The following is an 8,132-nucleotide window of genomic DNA, read 5'->3' on the forward strand; positions in this document are numbered from 1 at the left end:
TTGTTGGATAGACCCTTTAAGTATGATATAGTGTCCTTCCTCATCTCTTATTACAGTTTTTGGTTTAAAATGTAATTTGTCTGTTATAAGGATTGTCACCCCAGCTTTCTTTTGGTGTCCATTAGCATGGTAAATGGTTTTCCACCCCCTCACTTTCAATCTGGGGGTGTCTTTGGGTCTAAAATGAGTCTCTTGCTGACAGCATATCGATGGGTTTTGCTTTTTTATCCAATCTGATACCCTGTATCTTTTGATTGGGGCATTTAGCCCATTTATATTCAAGGTAACTATTGAAAGATAGGAATTTAGTGCCATTGTATTGCCTGTAAGGTGACTGTTACTGTATATTGTCTGTGTTCCTTTCCGGTCTATGTTGCTTTTAGGCTCTCTCTTTGCTGAGAGGACCCCTTGCAATATTTCTTGTAGGGCTGGTTTTGTCTTTGAAAATTCCTTTAGTTTTTGTTTGTCCTGGAATCTTTTTATCTCTCCTTCTATTTTCAGTGACAGCTTAGCTGGATATAGTATTCTTGGCTGCATAATTTTCTCATTTAGTGCTCTGAGTATATCATGCCAATCCTTTCTAGCCTGCCAGGTCTCTGTGCATAGGTTTGTTGCCAATCTAATGTTTCTACCAGTTTAGATTACATATCTCTTGTCCCGAGGTGCTTTCAGGATTTTCTCTTTGTCTCTGAGCCTTGTAAGTTTTACTATCAGATGTCATGGTGTTGACCTATTTTTATTGATTTTGAGGGGGATTCTCTGTGCCTCCTGGATTTTGATGCCTGTTTCCTTCCCCAAATTAGGGAAGTTCTCTGCTATAATTTGCTCCAATATACCTTCTGCCCCTCTCTCTCTTTCTTCTTCTGGGATCCCAATTATTCTAATGTTGTTTCATCTTATGGTATCACTTATCCCTCGAATTCTGCCCTCGTGATCTGGTAGTTGTTTATTTCTCTTTTTCTCAGCTTCTTTATTTTCCATCATTTGGTCTTCTATATCACCAATTCTCTCTTCTGCCTCATTTATCCTAGCAGTTAGAGCCTCCATTTTTTATTGCACCTCATTAATAGCCTTTCTGATTTTGACTTTTTAGTTTTTAGTTCTTTTATTTCTACAGAAAGCATTTCTCTAACATCTTCCATGCTTTTTTCAAGCCCAGGCAGTATCTTTAAGATCATCATTCTGAATTCTAGTGCTGACATCTTATTAATTCCATACTGATTAGGTCCCTGGCAGTCGGTACTGCCTCTTGTTCTTTTTTTTGAGGTGATTTTTTTCCCTCTTGTCATTTTGTCCAGAGGAGAATAGATGAATGAGAGAACAAAATTCTAACAAGGTAATAACATCCCCAGAAAATATACACTAAAAATTTCAGAAAAGATCTGAAACCTGGGGAAAAGAAAGGGAAAGGAAGAAAAAAGAAAAAGAAAAAAATAAAAGAAACAAACAAAAACAAAACAAAACAAAGAAAACAGAATGGGATCAAATATGATCAGGCTGGTGCATAGATCAGTGCCACACACTAAATTTTGGGCATATTTTGGCCTGTTAGAAGAAAGTGCCTCTCAAAATTTTAAAGAAAGAAAAAATTATATGTGTACAAAAATAAGGGTAAATACAATGAAGGGATAGAATATGACTGTAAAGATGAAAATTATAAAAGATTTTATAAAAGGAATTGATAAGAAGTTGGTTGATAAGAAAAGAAGAGAATTTAAAAAAAGAAAAAAAGGGAGAGAATGTGATCAGGCAGGAGACTAGAACAAAGCCATACACTAGAAATTTAGGGTATATTTTGATCTGTTATAAGAAACTGTATCCCAAAATTTTAAAGAGAGAACAACTTATATATATAAATACCGAAAATAAGGTTAACTACCATGAAGGGATAGAATATGACTCTAAACATGAAAGATAAGAAAGATTTTTTTAAAAAGGGATTGATAAGATGTTGGTTGAAAAAGGGAAAAAGAAAAATTAAAAAAAAAAGAGTTAAAAAAATTAACTTTGAAAGACTAAAGAATCATGGGGAAAAAGCCATGAATTCTATGTGCAGTATTTCCCTAGTGCTGGAGTTCTGCCATTCTTCTTGATCGGTAAACTTGGTCTTTGCTAGCTGTTCTTGCTGATCTTCGGGGGGAGGGGCCTTTTGCCGTGGTTCCCAAATGTCTTTGCTGGAAGTAGAATTGCCTCACCCTTGCCAGTCCGGGCTAAGTAATCTGCTGGGGTTTGCTCTTGGCAGATTTTGTTCCCTGCAATCTTTCCATACAGATTTGGAGGATGAGAGTGAAAGTGGCGGCCTCCCAATCTCCAGCCCAGAGGAGCTGAGAGCTCAGAGGCCCCACTCCTCAGTTAGGTCCCAGAGAAAAGCAGTCAATCACTCTCATCTCCCCATCTCCTGCTGCACTCCATGCTCACCCAGACTGTGACTGAGCACCTCTATCTCTGGCACATGACCTCGTGCAGAGTCTCCAAACCCAGCAGATTCCTTCAGCGCACTCCCGCGCTGCTCCTCCCAGGGGAGGAAGGGGAGTCTTCCCGGTTCCCCCGCTTGTTGGGTCCCTGCTGGAGGAGCAGTGGCCCGACTATGCTGCGGATCATGGTTCATGGCAACCCCGAGCTGAGAACCCACACCTCGGCTCCGTCTGTGTAGCCGGTTTCCCCGCTCTGATACCTGGGGGTTCTGCTGCACTCAGTTACCCCTGGTCTTTCTGTGACCCCGAGGGTCCTGAGACCACACTGTCCCAGCGAGGTGTCCACCCCCCGCTTAGCCACTGGAGCAATGTCCCTCAGTGGAGCAGACTTCTAAAAGTTCCAATTTTGTGCTCTGCTGCTCTATCACTTGCCAGAAGCAGCCGACAGAGGCCTCCTCCACCACCGTCTATCCTCCCAAATAGTGCCTCGGAATCACTTCTCCACACGTCCTATCTTCCAGAAAGTGGTCACATTTCTGTTAGAAAGTTGCTGCTATTCTTTTCTTTGATCTCCTGTTGAGTTGGTAGGTGTTCAGAATGGTTTAATCCCTATCCAGCTGAATTCCTGGGACCAGAAAAATCCAGGTCTCCTACTCCTCTGCCATCTTGCTCCTCATCTGATGCTTTCATTACAGGTAATAAGTTGCTTTTAAAGCAATGCTAAGAATGTTCAAACCAGGATTTGTGAACATAATACAAGTATATGTAACAAATTTCTAAGAAAAGGAAATTTTAAAATATTGCAACTCTGAGGTTGATAAGTCAGATCTGCCATGCACTGATTGTGTGCATTTTGCATTGTAAGCTTAAAAGTAGAACCTTTTTATTCTTTAACCTTTAACCTATTTTTGACCTGGCTTAAGCATAGGAAGAGAGTTTTTAGTTGTTGAAGTTTATGCTGGCAGCAACTTTGTTTGCTTATTCAAAAACAAAAACATGGGGGCACCTGGGTGGCTCAGTAGGCTGAGCATCTGACTCTTCATTTCAGCTCAGGTCATGCTCTCAAGGTCGTGAGATCAAGCCCCACGTTTGGCTCCACAATTAGTGTGGAGTCTGCTTGTCCATCTCCCACTGCTCTCCCCCCCCACACACACACTCACACTCTCTCTCTCTCAAATAAAAATAAATAAATAAATAAATAAATAAATAAATAAATAAATAAAATCTTTAAAAAACATGATCAAGAAAAAAATTCATGAGTTCATGTGAGCTTCCCAAAAGCTCTATGAAATGTGACAACTATATTTGGTTGTCAAAAATGATTAGCTTTAATTATTCAAAATGTCTCACAATTTTTTGTGGCTCAAATATAGTTCCATTATCACCTCTAAATTACTTAAAACATCTGGTAACTGATTATTTTCCAAATACCATCTTTGAAAGATATACTACAATCAAATGCAAAATGGAAAAGTTATTTATCTTACACAAATAAATATATGCCTATTACTAGAATAAAGAGAAAAAAACATATAATCACATAGATAGACACAGAAAATTTACTTGATAACATTCAACAGCCTTTAGTGATAAAAAATGAACATATTGGTAATTAAAGCTATATTCAATAAAAGTCATATATGATAAACACATAGCTAACATCACAATTAATAATGAAAGAATTAATGCTTCCTCCCTAAGATCAGGAACCTGATAAGGATGTCTACTCTCATCACGTTTGTTCAGCAATGTAATAGAGATTTTAGCCACAGCAATTGGCATGAATGAAATAAAAAGTTCTCCAGATTTCAAAGAAAGAAGTACAAGTATTTCTATTTGCAGGTGACATCATCTGAGACATTAAAAATTCTAAAAATACACACACACACACAAATTATTAGGACTAATGAATAAGTTTGATAAAGTAGCAAAATAAAAGCTCAATATACAAAAATCAATTGTATTTCTATAGGCTAGCAATGGATTACCTAAAAATGAAATTCAGGAAACCCTTCCATTTACAATAATATCAAACTGAATAATATGCTTAAGAAAAATGTAACAAGGGGCACCTGAGTGGCTCAGTCATTAAGCATCTGCCTTCAGCTCAGGTCATGATCCCTGGGTCCTGGGATCAAGCCCTGAATCAAGCTCCCTGCTCGTTGGGACGCCTGCTTCTCCCTCTCTCACCTCCCCTTCTTGTGTTCCCTCTCTTGCTGTCTCTCTCTGTCAAATAAATAAAAAAATCTTAAAAAAAAAAAAAGAAAAATGTAACAAGAGGACAATAAGAGTTTTATATTGAAAACTATAAAAGTTACTTAAATATGTTAAAGAAGATTTAAATAAGTGAAAAGACATTTCATATTTATAAGTTGGAAAAGTTAGTATTATTAAGATGCCTTTTCAAACTGCTCTGTAGTTTTAATACAATTATTACCAAAATCACCAGCTGTTTTTGTTTTGTTTTGTTTTGTTTTTGTTTTTGTTGTTTTGTTTTGTTTTTAGAAACTGATAAGCTAATCCATTTGGATCCATCCATATGGAAATGCAAAGAACCCAGAACACAAAAATCAATCTTGAAAAATAAGAAGTTTGAGAACCCTGTTTCCCAATTTCAAAAGTTAATAAACATCTGTAATAATCAAAATACTGTGGCACACAGTTAGATATATTGGTTAGTGGAAGTAGGAGAGGATACTGAAAAAATCTCAAATTTGTTCTCAACTGATTTTCAACAAGGGTGCTAAGACAATTCAATAGGGAAAGAAGAATCATTTCAGTTAATAGTTCTGAGATAACTGGATATCCACATGTAAAAGAATGAAGTTAGGAGTGCCTGGGTGGCTCAGTCGGTTAAGCAGCTGCCTTCGGCTCAGGTCATGATCCCCGGGTCCTGGGATCGGGCCCCATGTCCGGCTCCATGCTCAGTGGAGAGCCTGCTTCTCCCTCTCTCTCTGCCTGCTGCTCTACTTGTGCTTTCTCTCTCATGTCAAATAAATAAATAAAATCTTAAAAAAAAATGAAGTTGGACCTCTACCTCATATTGTATACAAAAAATAACTTCATAATAAGATCATAAACTTAAATGTAAGAGCTATAAAACTCTTAGAATTAAACATAGGGATAAATCATCAAGACCTTTGATTAATTAATAATTTCTTAGATTTGACACCCAAAACAGTAGCAAATTAAGAAAAGCCACATAATTGTATTACATCAAAATTTAATGTTACACAAAACATGACACCAACAAGAAGGTGAAAACACACCACAGAATGGGAAGTGTTTTAAAGTTACATATTGGATAAAGAAGAGAAATACAGAACATACAAAGAACTCTTACAACTTAAAAATTTTAAAAAGCTAATAATCCAATTTAAAAATGGACAGTGGATTTGAATAATATTTACTTATATAACATAAACAAGTGTACAATAAGAAATTAAAAGGTGCTCAACATCAATAATCATTAGAGAAATGTAAATCAAAACCACAGAGAACCTAGAAAAGCCAACATAATGTTGAAGGGGAAGAACAAATTTGAAGGACTGACATTACCCAACCTCAAGACTTACTATGAAGCTATAGTAAGCAAGACAGTGTGCCATTAATAAGAGAATAGACAAATAGATCAATGGAATGGAATAGAATATAGAGCCCAAAAACAGACCCACATAAATATAGTCAACTGACCTGCAACAAAGAAGCAATGGAGCAAAAATAGTCTTGTCCGCAAATGGTACTGCAACAATTGAACATCCACAAGTGCAAAAAAAAAAAAAAAATCTAGACACAGAACTCATACCCTTCACAAAATGTAATTCAATATGGGTAACAATCTAAATGTAAAATGTAAAACTACAAAATTTCTAGAAGACAACATAGCAGAAAACCTAGATTGCCATAGGTATACTAATGACTTTTCAGGTACAACACTGAAGCAAGATGAATTTCATTAAAATTAAAAGTTTCTGCCCTGTAAAAGACACTGCCAAGAGAATGAAAATGCAAACCACAGACAGGTATAAAATATTTGCAAAGACCTATCTGATGACGATTGCTATTAAATTATGCAAAGAACTCTTAAATCTCAACAGTAAGAAAACAAATAAGCCAATTAAAAACTGGCCAAAGACCTTAACAGACATCTCACCAGAGAAGATACACAAATGGAAAATAATCATATGAAAAGATGTTCATCATATGTCATCAGGGAAATGCAATTTAAAATGAGATACTGGGGCACCTGGGGGGCTCAGTTGGTTAAGTGTCTGCCTTCAGCTCAGGTCATGTTCCCAGGGTTCTGGGATCAAGCCCCACATAGGGCTCCCTGCTTAGCAGTGAGTCTGTTTCTCCCTCTTCCTCTTCCCCTCTCCACCTGCTTGTTCTCTCTCTCTTTCTCTCTCCCTCAAATAAATAAATAAAATCTTTTAAAAAAAGAAAATGAGATACTAGCACTTACCTACTAAAATGACCAAAACCCAGAAACTGACAACATCAAATGCTGGAGAGGATGTGGAGCAACAGGAACTCTCATTCTTACTGAGGGGAATGCAAAATGGTATAGCCACTTTGGAAGACAGTTCGGTGATTTCTTACAAAACTAAAAACTTCTTACTAGATGATCTAGCAATCACATTCTGTGATATTTGCCTAAAGGAACTGAAAACTTATGTCTACACAAAAACCTGCACATGAATATTTATAACAGTTTTATTCATAACTGGCAAAACTTGGAAGCAACCAAGATGTACTTCAGTAGGTGAATGGATAATAACAGTGGTACTCCCAGACAATGGGATCTTGTTCAGTGGTAAAAGTAAATGAACTATCAAACCATGAACTACATGGAGGAAACTTGAAAATATATTACTAAGTGAAAGAAGCCAATCTGAGAAGGCTGCATACAGTGTGAGTCCAACAATATGATGTTTGAAAACAGGCAAATCATGGAGGTAGTGGTTGCCAGGGGTTAAAGTGGAGGGAAAATGAATTTTGTTTTGATTAAAATACACTAAACTTAGTTTGTGGTGATGGTTGCACAACTCTGTGGATATACAAAACCATTCAACTGTATATTTAAAATGAACACATTTTATGGCATATCAATTATATCCTAACATATATATCCCCTATACACACACACACACTCACACACATACACACATACATACACACACATATATAAGTATATATATAAGGATATATATATGTACTTATATATATCCCCACATTTATATATATAAGTATATATGCATACATATATATCTATATCAAGTCTATCTTTATATAGATATATATCTATATCTTTAAATGAGGACTATTTATTTTAAGTGAAGACTGGAAAAATAGCATCTGAAAGTGCTGAAGAACTTAAAAGTAATTTTATTTAAACAAATCAGTGGTTTTTGAGGGGTTGTAGAAAATAAAAGATCTAACAAATGTTAGAGACTAAGAAAATATCACTCTGACTTTAAAAGAGAAAAAGGATTAATAAAAAATTATTCATGTATTTTTATTTTGATCAAGACTCTAGATAAATTATGAGAATGATACCAAGGATAAAATAATGAACTCAGGTAAAAAGTGCTGAACAATGTGGTTAAGAAGCATGTAGGTACACATATGTTCTGAATATGTGATTCTAGGGCTCATGAAAAGGATCAGATTAGAATCATCCTCATGTGGATGATATTTGCTGCTGTAGCAGTACCAGAG

This window comes from Leptonychotes weddellii, chromosome 4 (assembly GCF_054177405.1).
Source record: "Leptonychotes weddellii isolate Sample4059 chromosome 4, ASM5417740v2, whole genome shotgun sequence".
NCBI lineage: Eukaryota > Metazoa > Chordata > Mammalia > Carnivora > Phocidae > Leptonychotes > Leptonychotes weddellii.